Source organism: Cupressus sempervirens, chromosome 5 (genome assembly GCF_028749045.1).
Source record: "Cupressus sempervirens isolate cs-2001-9-10 chromosome 5, ASM2874904v1, whole genome shotgun sequence".
NCBI lineage: Eukaryota > Viridiplantae > Streptophyta > Pinopsida > Cupressales > Cupressaceae > Cupressus > Cupressus sempervirens.
In genome coordinates, this window is record NC_143122.1 from 577,728,407 (window position 1) to 577,743,753 (window position 15,347).

A 15,347-nucleotide genomic window follows, 5' to 3' on the forward strand; every position below is an offset into this window, starting at 1 on the left:
CTTGCAAGGCCACTCCTAACAAAGTGATTAAATCTTCTAACAAGGTCACACCTAATAGTGTGTTTTGTAACCTTTAACCAGGTTGGCTCCTAATAGGGCTCACTTCAGAATAGTGAAAATCAGTATTACATTGGTAGTTTTTCTCATATTGGATTTCCACGTTAAATCCTGGTGTCTTATGTGTTCATGTTACTTCTTTTATGCTTGCAAGTTAATCACTATGAATGTTTAAGATCAATATTAAGTAAATCACACTACTTTTACCTAGTTACAACAATTTCTGTGTGTTTAGCAAATAATAGTAGTAATCAATTTTATTGTTAACATCCAAGGGATCTGAAATATTTTTGTGGTAACTGATTCACCCCCCCTCTCAGTTACTCCATCTATATTTCCAACATTTACATGTCCTCACATTAGAAAGGCATCTTGAGATGTTTGAAGGAAAGTAAAGGAGAGCCTATTGCTTGGATGTTAACAACGATAAATATATCATTGTTGGATTTGATCTCTCTTTAGATTTTGGAAGAATATAATCATTTTTCATTTTTTGGTAAATTTAAATCTCAACATATTTCTCCTAGTGCCAAAGGGAGGTGTAAGGGTTGAATGCAATACTTGCATGATAGACCAATTATCTTCCATACTCTATTTTGGGCAATATAAATTTATTATTGTAGCAATTGAATGCTTTTTTTTTTTTAAAGTATAATTTGTATATGCTTAACTATATGTATAGAAAATTAACTTGGAATTCAACAAAATTAGAATCATATATTATTATAATTAGAATTGATAAGTACCAATAAAATTCTCAATTCATAGTGCTAGTTCTTGTTATTTTAATTAAAGAAGTTTATTATTAATTATAGCTTTGTTTTCAATAATAAATGTAGAATTATTATTGTATATAAATATACATTTGCATTTAAAATAATTTTGAAGTTATATACTAGTATATTCATATTATATAATAGAGAGTAGTTAGATAATTTAAAGATAAATATTATAATATTTTACTTTTAGATATATATTAAAGATATTTTATTTTTTTATCCTTTGTAATGGCTTGATGTTATTAAGAAATGAATTGGTTTTCTTTAATGAATTACTTGGTGAGCAAGACTATTTTAAAATGTATAGAGATATACTTTAAGGCGTTGGTAAAATATGTCTTTTGGTACCCTTTTTTGTAAATCATCATATGTTATTTACACATCAAAATATAGTTTTAAACACCTAAAACATCATCATCATCTCTCTCACTCACTCCCTAAGTGAGCATGAGAGAGAGAGTATTTGTCAATGGAAATTATGTTAAATCGATTTGAAAGATGCTAAGAGATAGAGGGAAACTTAGTGATGCAATTTGGTTTCCTATAATTGAATGGAAGATATTTCCCTACTTTATGTGGATGTAATCTTTACTAGTAAAACACATAAATATTTGTAATATAAATTCTTTAAGAGTGAAAGACATAATTGACTGTATTACTTCTATATTTTGATTGTCTTTATTTTTTGTATTGTTGTTCTATGTAAATTAAATATTATTATATTTCTTAAAATAAACAACTATTACTACAACGATGAGAAGTTGTGGGAAGATTGTAGAGAAATTGAGAAAAGATAGAGAAGAGGATAAATAGACAAGGAAATGCACAATACTAGACTACATATTTTTGTTAAAGACGCTCTAAATTAGGAACTATGAAGTATGCACTTCATTTTCCATTTGTAAAGTCATGAGAATTACCATCCTTCGATCGATAGGAGAAAGTCATTGCATGGTTTGATAGTGTTGCACTCATGGTAGTATTTGGACTTTATATGAGCCATTTATTTGTCATTTACTTAAAACCCTGCATGGATTCCTATAACTATGCATTTACTCTTGTGGTTGCTATAAATGTAATCAACAATTTAACCTTCTTCAATCCCAATACAAAATAACCCCTACTACAGTCGATCTTTTTTAAATTTACACCTCTTTAATTTGTCTTTTCTAAAGAAACTATTAGCATACCTCTTGCGCCTCTTTTTGGAGCAACTACTAGTTTATGTGAGATGTTGAGGGTAATCTTTAAATGTTTTGAGTTGAGAAGAGATTCAATTAAGTTTTGCAAGGTGATGGTAGAGACAATTGATGTCAAACATGTGTAAGACATGCGCTAATGATTTCATAGCTCAAAGCATGTCTTTCGCCTAGGGCTCATCTGGTTTCTAAAATAGGAATAGGAAATTTGGAATTAGTATTATATTCTCCATTTGGGGTGCCAAATGGAATAGGGAATAGGAATACATATTCTTATTTTGCCACTAAAATGAGCTTATACCCATTCCAAAAAATAGTTATTGGAATAGGTCATTCCTATGCTCAAAATGCATTCTTATTCTCAATTCCTATGCCTTCAACCAAACGGACATCCCACGACAATCAATATAAATCATCAGTGACAATGTACCGACAACAAAGTTCCTTCAGCTGGTTGGATCTGCATTCTATATTTTTTCATGTTCTCTTTTCTCTCTAGCATCCTGATGATGGATCATGTAGTATGATCCGAAACGTTGATGTAAAATAATTATACACAATCAAATCCAGAAATTTGAGAGCACAAAAACAAAATTCCTGTTTAGAAGTTACAACATGGGAACATTATGGTAGGCTCTCACCCAAGTGAAACCATATCAGCTAATAAAAAAGTTCATTATTTTACTTTTTAAACTTTTATGTTGTCCATAACATCATGGAACCTGAAAGTCGACTTGACTTTTAGTGGAAGTTTTCAATTTCTTTTAGGAAACGTAGTAGGTGTAGACCATAATGGTGATGGTCGGACAAACTCTTTTAAGGTTACCTTCGCCCATCTCTTTATCATGCTTTGAACATAATGTCTTTATATTTTTGTCGCGGCTGGAAATATAAATTTGCCGTCAATTCATGGTAACGTGTCACTAATTAAAATTCAAGTCAAAAGGCAGTAGCGAATTCGTCGATGGAAGCAACTAAGAATTTCCTGTGAAAGCACACCACATTCAGAATATTTTGAGGACAGATTTGTCCAAAGAAGCACCGCATGTGCCCTGGATTATTACGCACATTTGACGTCAGCGCTTAGGATCGTGTAATTATGACATCACTCTCCCGTCAGCAACTACGATTGCACCGTCATGCAAGGCTCACGGAAACGTGTAAACAGCAAACAAAAAAGCCTTATAAATCGGGCGGACCTCTCCTTTCTACTCACGCCTCATTATTAATTAAGCGTCACAAGTTATGATCATTTTAACGTGGCCTATCATTATTCAACTCCAACATATCTCATTTTAATGTTTATAATTCTAGTGTTTCTTATGCTGGTCAGGATTGAGCCTAAGTATCAAGAACTTCAAGGAAAAGACATACCCAAAGTAGAGAAAGATGGAGTGAAGGCAACTGTTATAGCAGGAGAAGCTTTGGGCGTCAAATCTCCTGTTTATACAAGAACTCCCACTATGTATTTGGATTTTACGATGGAGGCAGATGCTGTTCTTAATCAGGCGATTCCAGAGAGTTGGAATGCATTCGTGTATGTCTTGGAGGGTGAGGCCACATTTGGTGCTCCAAATTCACCGCCAGTGGGTGCTCATCACACACTCTTGTTGAGCAGTGGAGATGGGTTGAGTGTGTGGAATAACAATGTTGATAAAAAGAAACCATGCAGATTTGTCATAATTGGAGGGCAGCCATTAAATGAGGCAGTGGTACAGCATGGACCATTTGTGATGAATAGCAGACAAGAGATAGTGCAGACAATCCAAGATTATCATTTGGGTAGAAATGGATTTGAGAGAGCCAATGTATGGCGTTCCCAGATTGGTCAAACTTGATTTATTTCACTTTCAATCACTACCCATTTACTATTAGTAATCGACAACATGCAAATTTGAAGGTCAATTTCCCAAAGCAGGAATATTTTATGTAGGTTGATCATTTCCATGCTTTATTGCAGACAACAAATGGACCTTTCAGGATAATGTGGGGAAATCAATAGAATGTAGAAGTTTGTTTTGAGTGTACATGCAATGTCTTGCGAGTTCGGTTATGTTTGTATACAATTGATAATGATCATGTAACTAAAGTTCGATTCATCCGTCTTTTCAAAAAAGTTTTGAAAGTATATTATTTATACTTTTCTATTTAGATAATTTTTTCTATAGCTTTTCCTTTTTAAGGTGGGCAATAACCTATCAGATCTTGCATTTATTAAAGAGATAATTTTTATTAGTCCCAACTATAATAGGCGGAGACTAATTAATTTTTATTAGTCCCAACTATAATAGGCCGAGACTAAAGTTTTCATATCATTCTTATCGATTAATTCATTTTTAGGAAACTTTTATCCTTGTTATGTAAAAATGTTTCATTAAAATCAAATTTGTTATTTAATTCTTATATTGTGATTGGTCAGTGCTGATTTTTCTGGTAATCTTTTTGTTTTTTTTTCAAAAAAAATAAGAAAATTTATTTAGAAACATTTGGACATCTATTCAAGTGTACATGTACCATGAATCATTTGACAAGTGGTAACATTTTTTTAATTCCGTTGTTTGATATCATGAATAGATGACAACCTTATAACACTTCACATGGCTAGTTTTTCTTCCACATTTTGCATGAAAACCATATCAATCAATGGAACCTTGTAAAATAGAGAAATGTCAGGCATAAATTAGATGGTGAGAGGATTGAATGACTTTTCTAACATGGATTAGCAACACCATTTAGACTAGCTATGTGTGGCAGATGCTTAATTCTAGTAGCTATGCCCTATAGATTGGTATCAAGATTATAAAAGACTAAACTACTTTTCACAACAAAATGGAAGGGCTCACAAAGTCGACTACTACCATTTCTTTCTTCTCCAACACTTCACAATGTAAGTCATTTCAATCAATTTTAATTCTTTTAAATTATATTTTATTCCAAGTTTGTCATATTGCTCTAATTTTTTATTTTTTCATGAATTTTTTGAAAATGACAAATTTAGAAATAACACAAGAATTAGGTTGTAGATCCAAAATCTTTAAATTTTATTCTTTAATTCGGTTACATATTTAGCTCTCCATTACTATATTGTGGTTGTTCTTTATATTCATACGTTGTCTCCTAAAGTTATGCACTAAAGTCTCATTCAATGAAGAGAAGCATAAAGAAGTAGATAAAGGAATATTGTTCTTCCACAAATTAATAGAATTTCAGTATGATTCATATTGTATTATGTTTTAAAAATGTATTTCAGAGAGCTTTACAGTAACAATTGTATAGTTATATGATTTAAAGAGTTTTATTTTCTTAGAAATTTAAGAATCTTATTAATAGGATTAAAATGATTAGGAGATTTCTTTTATTTATGAATTGATGAATTTGAAGAAGTTTTACAATATGAGCCATATTTAGAAATGTTGTTCTCTTACAAATCTCTGAACTTTGGGAAGCTTTGGAGTAGGATTTGGTATTTTAGAATGATTTTATGAATATTAGTTTCTCACTAATTGATAAAACTCAAGAATCTTTGCAATAGGATTTGTATTTTAAAATGATTTAAAGAATATAATGTTCTCACAAATGGATGAAGTTGAAGATGGTCTACAATAAAATTTTTTAATCTAAAATAATGTAGACAAATGTTTGTTTTCTCAAAAATTGATAAGATTTATGAAATTCACACTAAGCTTCGTATTTAAAATGACTCATATAATACCATTCATAAATTTATAATATTGAAGATGCTTTACACTATGATTCATATTGTAAAATGATTTAATGAAACTAGCCCAATTAAATTTGTTGTTTGAGTGTATAATATGTGCAATTGGTATTCGCATAGGTATACTTTCAGTGCTGAAGAAGATTGTAAGTGGAATCAATATCTTTAGGTACAATTCACTTCGATTTACAACTATAAAATTTAACTCAAGGATGAAGATTAGCGAGGGAGGATTTAGAATAGTTTATGAGGCATTAGGAATACATGTGTTTTAAATCTAAAGAAAATGATTTACTACTCAAACAATTCTATTAAAATATTGAAAAACATGCACAATTAATCTGAGCAGAAGGAAAAAAAGAAAATGGAAACCATTTGAATCCATGAAAGATGGAAATAATACATTATGATTGTGGTGTAAACAAAGATCTCCAAATTATTTGTCAATATATGAACAATAGTAAGTAAGAGAAGAGGGGCTCTCATCCATGGGAAAAAGATTGACGGTTTTGATCTAAATATAGGTCTTTTTCTGACTCAATATTAATCTATTATGGAGCCAAAATAGCCATTCCTCTCTGTTGTCATTGACTGTAATTGAGGTTTTTTTATCCACTGTCGCTAACTGTAGTTGGGGCTCTCTTCTCCTTTGCCACCCCTCTTTTATTATTACCGCTTACTTTGTCTATGCCAATGATATTTCACCTGAATGGAAAATAAACTACGCTGTGTGAGGGGGAGCTCATGATCCTTAAGAATTATACATTTAATGTTATAATAATATGCATTATACTTATTTTCCTTCAACTTTTCTATCAAATAAAATTATTTTTCCTTGGAGTTTTCAATCTATATCCTAAACTACAAATTTACCATTTTTTTTTTTATGGTTTTGTTTACATTTGAGTACTCAATTTGAGATATTGTTTTTAATGTTTTTTCTTTTAAACCTTTGACTACTCAATTTTAGTTTGTGTGGCTATATGGGGAGATCTTTTCACTTCATGCAAATTATTTTAATTAATTTTTCTTGTGTGGCTAACATGTTAAAATTGTTGGTTGAAAAGTGAATATATACAACCCTAAGTATATTGAGTTACTTTAGGAAATTTTCCTATGTAAATTGTCATGATATGGTATATTTCTTTTGTACGAAGTCTCCTATAACTATAGAGATTTAATTTGTATGCACACATCTTCTTATATGAAATGTAGAAAGTGTGCATTACAACTCTTCATCTTTCACCAAAAAATTATATTTTTTGTGCTAGAAAAAAGAAATAGACACCTATTTTAGGAAAAATTATATGAGAAATAAAAAACATTAATAGAGACAAGATGGAAATTTTGAACTCAAATGATCTATTATATCTTAGACAATTCTTATTGCATTGGTAATCTTACAACAAAAATTTGACCAGCACCAAATATAATTGATCTATTAACATTATTCTATTTAGATATATATTTAAACTTTTGATAGTTTATTTTTTCGGACTATAGATTACAATACTATTACCATCCTATTCAAATATTTGTTTTTATCAAAACTCTATTTGAATCATGCCAACCTTGTAAAATCTTAAACTGTGGCAAGTACTAACACACTATTTATACCTAAATGACTAACAATGAAAAATAAAAAAATTCTTATATGCTTTTTTTTTTGAACATTTAATATAATTGTTCAAAAAAAAATTGTATTATCATTCTCAATATTGAATACCTATTACTATCATTCCTAAAATTCACAAACTATTATATCAAGTGGGGCTCTAGTTGTATCATAGCTCTTGTTTAATAGAAAAATCATTTTGAACAATATAAATTGACACATTAAATAATTAGTTTGTAAAATGTATGATTACAGACATAGATTTAGTTGAGAGAATTATAAAAAACATTCTTCTTCTTTTATTCGAAAAAATGTTGAGCAGAATTAAAATTAAAATTGAAGGTTTTATCAATGTCATTATAATTACATTATACAAGGAATATTATAATAAAATATTCAAAGTTTAATACATTATGCGATGTTATCAAGCTACCTTAAGATTGAATTGACAATAAAAGAAAATATGTTAAACTAGGTGAATGTAATATGTGAATAAGTGTTGCTAAGTTGCCTGTGCATAAGCAACTTGATATTTGATTATTAAAGAACATACTTAGGGTATTCTTTTAACAACACATTATTTGATTTCTAACTGATAGTTTTATTTCTTGATTTAAATAGAGAATAGTTGAGATATCGATAAAGCATTTCGATTATTTCTTGAATAATATTATTTATCAATCAATTGTGATGATTGTACACTAATGCTTTAAGATAATGTCTTTAAATACATAATTGTAGATGTATAATATTACTTTTTGACCCTGCAAATATGAACAATCAAAATCTAAGATTAACATTTATTAGAACAATTGTAAGATATGAATTAGGGGATAATTCTAGAGTCTATCGTCGTAGACATATATTGTGTGCTTCCTATTGTGTTAAAATCTTTCAAACTTAGAAATATAATGTTCAACTCTTGTAATCTAAAAAGTTCTTCAAAATGTATATAAAATTTCAATCACTCTTCTACATACATATATCTATTTGTTATATGATATGACAATTCTAATGACCCACTATCCACAAGATCATATTGATGAATAAATAAAATTAGATCAAATCCATATTAGCTCCAGAAGTGATTTATTTATCTAGTTAATTCATTACCCTAACTAGAAAAGAAGTGTCCTTCACCTTCTAGTTATCAATCTGAAATCAAAAAGTTACGGAAATCATCAATGAAGGGATGCCTTTAATAACATCACATCCACTGAACACGTCATAGATTCCACTACATCTCCTCTCCGCTTATCTTACTTCGGGTATTTGGGAAATGTCGAAATAACTTGGGTTGATGATGTAATTGAAGTGGCTCATAAAAACAATAGAATAAAGTCCATATTTCTATACGTCGATAATGACTTTAATTTGACGTCGACTTAACTTTCACAGAAAAGAACACGTAAACGCGCATAGATTAGGCCAGATCTGACTCAGTAATTAGCATGTGACGGTAGAATAGAAAATAGAAAATAGAAAAACTGGGATTTTCTTATGTATTGATTTGGTGGAGGCTTTGAAGTCAATTACGATTTTACATGTGCAAAATATGATAGGAGATGATGAGTGCATCACCATCTGCTAAACATCAAACTAAAACCCGTAGCTTACCAGGGGCGAGCGGCAGTTTTGTTTTTCAATCCGCTTTATATAATTTGGCTACCCCCATCTGCCCAACAATATAAAGTTTTAATAAGTTTACTTTCGGAACCGTACTAGATTTAGTTTTCAAAGGAAAAAGAGTCACTCATGAATAACATGAATCTTAAGATTTTAATAGTCTTTGTTATGTAAACTAGCAATCGCACTTTGGTGTGCAATAGGTACGCCGCAAAATTATGGAAGGTTATCTAAGTATTTGTCTTATTGTTTTTCTCTCCCCCTCATCCTCTTTTTATCTATTCATTTCTCTATTAGTCTATCTCACCATTTATATCTCTTTCTATACCCTCTTTGACATTATCTCTTCTGATTTCTTTCTATCTGTACCTTTTGATCGATCTTTATCTCTCTATCTATTTTTCTCTCATCCTCTCACTCTATGTTCATCTCTCCATCACCCCCTTCATATACCTTTAAATATTCACATCTCCATATTTCTTCCCCCATCTCTCTCTATATCCTCCCTCTATCTCTATATCTATCTAGATATGTATATGTTTACCTTATTATCTTTCCATGACTCTCTATCCCTATATATTTCCCCATCTCTACCTCGGTCTCTAAATATATGTTTGTGCCTCTACCTTTATCTTTATATATATTGCTTACTGATTTTCTCTTCTTTATATGTTAATATCTTCCATCTCCATTCTCTCCCTCTATATTTCCTTCTCCTCTTTATATCCATTTGCTTCTCAATCTCCAATTAGATATATGTCTCTCTCTTTTTCTTCCCTCTATGCATCTCCCTATCTCGACATATCTCTCCCTTTCTCTCCACCTCTCTCTCTTCTTTGATATATCTCTTTGTCTTCTCATCTCCATCTATTTCTCTCTCTATCTCTATATTAGTATCAGTGGCATTCAGTATCTCTCCTATATTCCCTCTCTCCCTTCCCACTTCACTCCATTTCTATCTCTCCATGTCTATCCTAGTACCTTTAGTTTCTCCCTTTATGTATCTATCCTTTTCTATCTCTTACCACAAATTTCAGAAATCTAAGATCAATAAAAACAAAAAAAAATTATTTTCTACCACATACATGTAGGATTCCTAACTATTTTCTAAGTGTGCCCTTCCTCTATCTCTTTTTAAAGTATTGAAAAAGCATATGGTAATAGAAATTGATGATATTTATTAAACTCTCAGATCCACTATCTACCTTAAAGTTTAGAACAAGTGGATTTCCAAATCTGAAATAGTCAAATATTCCTCATTTCATGGCTGAATTTATTCAAATATTCTTCATCTTCTAGCTGAATTCAAACATTCTTTACAATATACATTTCACAAGACAATTTTATGCGTAGATTTGGCTGAGTTCAAAGTTTAAAGTAAACAAAAATTAATGGCAGTTGTTTTACATTGAGCTTCTCCATTCAATATTTCAGTCTCTCAATCTTAAAGTTCAAAGCATGCAGGTTTATAACTGCAATCAAAGACAGAGTGAGATTGTTTTATAATTTCTAAAAACACCGAGTTGTTGTCTGATTTGGGTGTTTATGTTAAATATAGATATTCATACAACTACCTATAAAATCTAACTAAAATTCACCTCAAACTAATGTAGTAGAGTCCTCAATTTGAGAGATGTTCAAAAGATTTGCATAGTGGAGATCTTCACAGCCAACAGAACCGATTCAATCAAACGCCTAAAATATAGGAACTTTATGCTCTCATCAATTCTCTTTTGAGAGTTGTTCAAAGCTGATAAACATGAAATCCAGGCTTCCTAATCTCTCACCCAATATACTTGTGCGGGTGGTTGTGAACAAGAGAATCTTTGGAGGACCTAATAATTCAAAGGATTTACATTAATGTGAAAATGAAAGAAGTGTCCATGAGGCTAGCAAGAAAGAAATGGCTTTTCCCCTCCAACCTCTCTCCATGGCCTTCCACAAAGTCGATTACTTCGTCAACATGCTCGAGGTTTTCTCATGTGCCCACTCCCACCCAATTCTTTATGCGAAAATAACCATTAACCATTATCAGTACTTGAGTGATTCTTTTTTTCAGGACATCCTAGTAATGGTAATTGAAATTGTGTAGGAATTGAAAGAGCAAGGATTCGCATGAAACTGACTTTAGTCACTACGTGATGTGAGCATTAGGACATTCAGGCCAGGTGTGCTGAAATGTTTGATGGGGGGGAGCAGGGTAGAGAAGACGACATTGATGGATGCTCATCTATATTATGAATTTTGTATCGAATAAGAATTTAGATTTGTGGAGAATAATGATGAAGAGACATGGATTTCGTCATTAACTTGCATTCACGTCTATGATCCTCAACAACAAAAGATTAATCTAGCAATTGGAATCAGGGCTTTCTTGGAGATTTGAATCTGAAACGCTACAAGCACTATTTGATGTTGTGATTGTTTCTGTTTATGTAAATGAGGCTTTTCAACTCAAGCAAAAGCATCTCTGGTAGGTTCACTCAATTGGATTCACTGACTCCATCGATACCAAGTTTTGTTGGGACGGAAGGCCTTGGAAAAGAAACCTATTTTGGACATTTTAGCAGAATGAACAAAGCAATCAACAAAATCTCGATGTAGGCCATGAATGATGAAGGTCTCATGAAATAATAGAAGATTGAAGTTTTGAATGAGAGTGGAAATAGGAGAATCAAGAGTGGAGTTTCATATGGAGTTTTCTACGCACAATCATACATCTTTCCGCCTACCACATTTGAGTTGAGCACAAAATTCTATCCTAGATCACGTGTTACAATTTCATGCTTCAAGCCTCAAAAAATATTGATCTGTCAGACTAATTGTGACTCTTTGTAGCTATGTTCCCACTTAATTAGTGTCCATTTACTCTTCTTCCTCTACTCCTCTCATCACATCTTTGCAATAGAGTTCTCATTATGTGATTGAAATCGGCTTTCTTTCCATTCTTTTTCTTTTTGTCCAAATAATTCATCCTTGTGCAATGAGTTGGGCTACAAGAAAGAGATCTTCTTATGCCATGTTAGAGAGATCAAGCAACATTGGAACCAGAGATGTTTTGAGGCTCTTGTTCTTCTTTGACGAGAAAGCATCCAGATGCAACCTCTCCAAGAGTGCGAAATCCACAATCTCAATTTGTGCTCCAATCTTTCTCTTCACGATCTTGCTTTTCATGCTCTCCACATTTGACTCTGGTAGGGTTAATTCTTCACAGCCATCTTTGCCAATGGTAGGGCCTCAGATTGAGATCAGCTTCAGCAAAAGATGGAGGGTTTTGCAGAGCACTGTGAGTGAGAAAAAATTGATGCCCAAGAAAGAATGGAGTAGAAGCAGGAGCAAACTTGCTCTTCATGGAATGGGAAACCGACAGAACACTTCGATGTAAATGACAAAAATAAGAATAGAAAAACACCCCCTGGAATGCAAAAAAATGAACCCCTACTAGAAGGAATGTATATACAATAGAAAAAATAGCTTCAATTGAGTCTCATGTAACCTTTGAAAAATATTTTGAAAATAATAGAGAATTTGAAGAGACCTTTTTTACACTTCTTTCATATCGAAAAATGGAGCTAAATTGAGCGATTTATGCCCCCCAAAATACAAAAAGGATCATTTGACTTTAATAGAAAAAGTATTATACTAGAAAAAGCTAGAAACAATCTACACTAATGTACCCATCTTAGAATCAACTTTCCAATGGTATCTTGTTTTCTATAGCAGGGCCTCAAAAAAGAAAAGAAAATATTTGAAACCCCCTCAGACCTTAAAAATTAGTCCCATATCCTTGTATATGACTACCCACTAAGAAAAAAGGGCTTGGTGGGTTTTCCTGGCAAAGGTGATACGATGGTGACTCCTCAATGGCAGATTGGGAACAGACTGGTGGTGAACTATTTGTGGTGGTGCATTGGTGGAGTAGCCTATTTTGGTGGTGGCCAACCAATGGGCCATTGGTTGTGCTTTTATTAAAAAGGGAAACACTTTTCAAAATTAAAAAAGTGTCTTTTTTTTTCTTTTTTAATTGATAAAAACTACCCTGGGGTGAATGTAGAGTCCATATGGCCATCGTAGGAAAAAGATGTTTTGCCTCATAATTGCCCAGTCTCCAAAAATGAAGTGCTTTATATGGAAATATAAGTTTTCATGCACTTTGAATCCAACTGTGATGTCCATTTGGACTCAAAGTTCTCTAAATTTCAAAGAGACCCCTATTTCCAAAAATGAGTACAGAAAAATGCTAGATCTAATCCAACAAACCCTTGTTCATGATTTCTTCAATAAACCCAAACAAGTTGCAGTAGATCCAACTCTAATTCTATGAAGGATACGATAAGAACAAATCCACAAATCTCATAAAACATCTTCATGCAATAACTTGTCATAGAGAAGAAAATGACAAGAGAAGGCAAGGGTTTGGCTCTAAAATATGCAAGAGTATATTATTCAACAAAAAAAAAGAGAAATATACAATGGATCAATCCTTATAGAAGGAGATCAAAAAATATAAAAGGGAAACCCTAAGAGGTAAATGAGAGGTAAATGACATTTAATAAGAATGCATGTGCATAAAGTGAGATCTTAAGCAAGGAGCAATGATAATTTAATAAATGTATTTAAATTAATCCTTTACTCTAACAATTTGATTAGTATGATTTATTTTATTTCTAAAGATTATATTTAAGCCAAGGTATATATTTTTTACTTTTATTTAACATTCATTTAACCTAATTTTACATTTTTAATTTACATTTATAGTGAAGTTTTAAAAACTAATAATTTATAAACAATAAGAAAATATGTTTGTTGGCTAGAAAAAGTAGAGATTTTATTTATAAATTGTTTTGAACACTTTAAAACTGAATAAATTGTGTTGCAATATCCACAAAAAGGGAAAACATCTAAAAATTTGGTTTAAAAAAAAAAAAAACTACAAGAAATAAATGGATGGTGTAAAATATTTTTAAATAAATAAGATATTTATGAAACTGTGATTAAAACAATGCATCCCCTTATTCAAAAACCAACTTAATTCCTAAATATGTGTTGTTATATATGCCCACTATCATATAAACACAATTGTAAAATAATTGGTCCTTGTATTTAGCTACAGAAGATAGTTTTGTGACTAATGTATTCATATGAAATGAAAATATGTTGAGAGAAGGTATTTTGAACAAGCACCTAAAAAATAGGAAAAATGAGATGGTTCAAATCATTTTAATCATCTTGCATCCTATATTGGTCATTGTTGATCTTTGATGCAATTTTGAGGTTGTAACACTTCACAAAGGGTATGGAATTGGCATAAGAAGGTTGACCATGGTAGAGATAAATAGTATTGCACAAAGTTAGCTATGAAGAGCACTCACACTTAACATGGTCAACCTCAACAGATAAAGCAAAGACAAATACAATATAATACACCTACCACAAATTATTTAATCAAAGAAATCACACTACATCATCCTCCAAAATTAATTTCAAACATAACTTGTTGCACAAAAAAGTTTTCTAATGCACATAGCTCCATGCAGATCTCAACATGGCATAAAAGATCCATATCAACCACTTAAATCTTTCTTGAAATCACATCCAAATCAATAAATTGTTGTAAATAAAAACACCAAAAATAATTAAATTGACCAGAGACCAACACAACTAAAAATGTCAAACAAAAACATAAATTTAATTGTGGAGCCAAACGATGTCATATATCTAAATTGGAACATTGTGAAAATGTTAAGAACATGTCCAAAAAATTGCACACTAAGAAACATTCATGTGGAACATTCTCCAAACTAATTGTAACTATTCCTAATAGCCAACCATATTGTTAACAAAAAACAAAACATAATTCTAAATCCTTGAATCTTTGTGATCCAAAGAGTAGGATAGTGAAACATTCACATACTTACATGTGACATCACCAAAACTACAAACCTCCAAATTCCTAGATAGAGAAATCTCCCATAAATATTCCAAATACTCTTCTTACATATACCAATTTCACATACTTTTCATCTTCTAGATATATAAATTTCTAACTATTGACATATCATCACCACCAAACATCAAAAAAGTCATCTAAACATCTAATACTAGGTTTCAAATGTTATTTCTTGCACATTTTAGCTTTTCATACACATGAAACTTCTCTCCATTAGGTACAAAATTGGATTTGTACGAATCTCCAACAAGTTGAGAACAATATACAAAACAAATTAACATCAAAGAAAACATTAAATACACATTTCTAACAATCTCTCCCTTTTCATTGATGGTAATACCAATAAAAAAATAACACCATGATGACACGCTATGAACTTCTCCCCCCCTTTGACATCAAGGAC

The 15,347-nt window shown here is 31.4% G+C and overlaps 1 pseudogene; it reads left to right on the plus strand.

Moving 5' to 3' along the window:
• The first annotated feature begins 3,274 nt into the window (after nucleotides 1-3,274).
• Nucleotides 3,275-4,134, plus strand: LOC149557248 (pirin-like protein pseudogene; annotated as a pseudogene).
• Nucleotides 4,135-15,347: the final 11,213 nt, after the last annotated feature.